The following is a 3,846-nucleotide window of genomic DNA, read 5'->3' as shown; positions in this document are numbered from 1 at the left end:
CCCCCCGCCCCTTCAAAACCCTCAGACTGTTTTTCAGAGTCCATAGTCTCTCATGGTTCACCTCCCCTTCCAATTTCCCCCAACTCCCTTCTCCTCTCTCCCCATGTCCTCCATGCTATTTGTTATGCTCCACAAATAAGTGAAACCATATGATAATTGACTCTCTCTGCTTGACTTATTTCACTCAGCATAATCTCTTACAGTCCCATCAATGTTGCTACAAAATTTGGGTATCGTCCTTTCTGATGGAGGCATAATACTCCATAGTGTATATGGACCACATCTTCCTTATCCATTCGTCCGTTGAAGGGCATCTTGATTCTTTCCACAGTTTGGCGACCATGGCCATGGCTGCTATAAACATTGGGGTACAGATGGCCCTTCTTATCACTACATCTGTATCTTTGGGGTAAATACCCAGTAGGGCAATGGCAGGGTCATAGGGAAGTTCTATTTTTAATTTCATGAGGAATCTCCACACTGTTCTCCAAAGAGGCTGCACCAACTTGCATTCTCACCAACAGTGGAAGAGGGTTCCCCTTTCTCCACATCCCCTCCAACACATGTTGTTTCCTGTCTTGCTAATTTTGGCCATTCTAACTGGTGTAAGTTGCGGTTTTAATTTGAATCTCCCTGATGGCTAGTGATGATGAACATTTTTTCATGTGTCTGAGAGCCATTTGTATGTCTTCATTGCAGAAGTTTCTGTCCATATCTTCTTCCCATTTTTTGATATGATTGTCTGTTTTGTGTGTGTTGAGTTTGAGGAGTTCTTTATAGATCCTGGATAACCTTTTGTCTGTACTGTCATTTGCAAATATCTTCTCCCATTCCGTGGGTTGCCTCTTTGTTTTTTTGACTATTTTCTTAGCTGTGAAGAAACTTTTGATTTTGAGGAAGTCCCAAAAGTTCATTTTCGCTTTTGTTTCCTTTGCCTTTGGAGACATATCTTGAAAGAAGTTGCTGTGGCTGATATCGAAGAGATTACTGCCTATGTTCTCCTCTAGGATTCTGATGGATTCCTGTCTCACATTGAGGTCTTTTATCCATAAACTCAAAATGGATAAAAGACCTCAATGTGGTTTTGATTTGAATTTCCCTAATGGCTAATGATGGTGAACATTTCTCATGTGTCTGTTAGTCATTTGTATGTCTGCCTTGGAGAAGTGTCTGCTCATGTCTTCTGGACATTTTTTGACATGATTATCTGATTTGTGGGTGTTGAGTTTGAGGAGTTCTTTACAGATCTTGGATTTAAGCCCTTTGTCTGTAGTGTTATTTGTGAATATCTTCTCCAATTCCCTGGGTTGCCTCCTTCTTTTGTTAACTGTTTGTTCTGTTAACTGTTAACATTTCTGTACAGAAGATTTTGATTCTTAATAAAGTCCCAAAAGTTCATTTTCGCTTTTGTTTCCTTTGTCTTTTGGGACGTATCTTGAAAGAAGTTGCTGTGGCCTGTGTCAGAGGTTTTTGCCTATATTCTCCTCTAGGATTTTGATGGATTTACCTCACAATGGACTTCCATACATTTTGAGTTTATCTTTGAGTATGATATAAGTGAATTCTCAACTTTGATTCTTCTATACATAGTTGCCCAACTTTCCCAATACCATTTATTGAAGATACTGTCATTTTTCCACTGGATGTTTTTTCCTGCTTTGTCAAAAATCAGGTTACCACAGGGCTGACGGTCCACAATCTGAGCTCTCAACACTGTGCCACTGGTCCATGTATCTGTTTCTGTCCCAGTACCATGATGTGTTGATGATCAGAGCTTTGTCGTATACCTTGAAATCAGGCAATGTAATGCACCTAGTTTTGTTTTTCTTGTTCAACATTTCCTCACCAATAAATTTCCTTAGCAACTGGGGGCTGGGGTCTCTTCTGGTTCCATACAAATTTTAGGATTGCTGTTCCACCTCTTTGATATATGCCAGTGGAATTTTGATTGGGATGGCACTGAAAGTACAAATCACTCTGGGGAGTATAGACATTTAAACAATTTTATTCTTCTGATCCCTGAGCATGGAATGCTTTTTCATCTTTTTGTGTCTTCTTCAATTTCTTTCATGAATATTCTGTAGTCCCTTGAGTACAGATCATTTACCTCGTTGGTTATGTTTATTCCCAGGTGTCTTATGGTTCTTGGTGCTATAGTAAATGGAATGAATCCTCTAATTTCCCTTTCTATATTTTCATTGTTATTGTATAAGAAAACAATTGATTTCTGTACATTGATATTGCATCATGCCACATTATTGAATTGCTGTATGATTTCTAGTAGCTTGGGGATGGAGTCTTTTGGGTTTTCCATATGAAGTATTACGTTATCTGTGAATGGAGAGAGTTTTACTTCTTCTTTGCCAATTTGAATACATTTTAATTCTTTTTGTTGTCTTATTGCTGTTGCTAGGACTTCTAGTACTATGTTGAACAACAGTGGTGAGGTTGGACATCCATGTTGTGTTCCTGATCTCAGTGGTAAGGCTGTCAGGTTTTCCCCATTGAGAATGACATTTGATGTGGGTTTTTCAGATATATTATGAAGTTGAAGAATGTTTCCACTATCCCTACGAAAGTTGTATTTTGTCAAATGCTTTTTCTGCATCAATTGAGAAGACCATGTGGTTCTTCTCTCTTCTCTTATAGATCTGTTCTATCACATTGATTAATTGGTGAGTGTTGAGCAACCCTTGAATCCCAGGGATAAATCCCACTTCATCTTGGTGGATAATCTTTTTAATGTACTGTTGGATCTTATTAGCTGAGATCTTGTTGAACAGCTTGGCATCCATATTCATCAGGGATATTGTTCTGAAATTCTCCTTTTGATGGGGTATGGGGATCAGGTATATGATATGCTAGCTTCCGAGAAAGAGTCTGGAAGTTTTCTTTCTATTTCTTTTCTTTCTTTCATTTTTTAATTTTTTATTTTTTATAAACATATAATATATTTTTATCCCCAGGGGTACAGGTCTGTGAATCTCCCAGTTTACACACTTCACAGCACTCACCAAAACACATACCCTCCCCAAATTTCATAATCCCACCCCCCTTCTCCCAACCCCCTCCCCCCAGCAACCCTTCGTTTGTTTTGTGAGATTAAGAGTTACTTATGGGTTGTCTCCCTCCCAATCCCATCTAGTTTCATTTATTCTTCGCCTACCCCCTTAAGCCCCCATCCTGCATCACCACTTCCTCATATCAGGGAGATCGTATGATAGTTGTCTTTCTCTGCTTGACTTATTTCGCTAAGCATGATACCTCTAGTTCCATCCACGTTGTCGTAAATGGCAAGATTTCATTTCTTTTGATGGCTGCATAGTATTCCATTGTGTATATATACCACTTCTTCTTTACCATTCATCTGTTGATGGACAGCTAAGTTCTTTTCATAGTTTGGCTATTGTGGACATTGCTGCTACAAACATTCGGGTGCATGTGCCCCTTTGGATCACTACATTTGTATCTTTAGGGTAAATACCCAGTAGTGCTATTGCAGGGTTGTAGGGTAGATCTATTTTTAACATTTTGAGGAACCGCCATGTTGTTTTCCAGAGTGGTTGCACCAGCTTGCATTCTCACCAACAGTGTAGGAGGGTTCCCCTTTTTCCACATCCTCGCCAGCATCTGTCATTTTCTAACTTGTTAATTTTAGCCGTTATGACTGGTGTGAGGTGATATCTCATTGTGGTTTTGATTTGTATTTCCCTGATGCTGAGTGATATGGAGCACTTTTTCATGTGTCTGTTGGCCATCTGGATGTCTTCTTTGCAGAAATGTCTGTTCATGTCCTCTTCCCATTTCTTGATTGGATTATTTTTTCTTTGGGTGTTGAGTTTGCTA

This window comes from Mustela nigripes, chromosome X (assembly GCF_022355385.1).
Source record: "Mustela nigripes isolate SB6536 chromosome X, MUSNIG.SB6536, whole genome shotgun sequence".
Lineage (NCBI taxonomy): Eukaryota > Metazoa > Chordata > Mammalia > Carnivora > Mustelidae > Mustela > Mustela nigripes.
The sequence above is the reverse complement of the archived record's forward strand: the minus strand, read 5'-3'. Positions refer to the sequence as shown.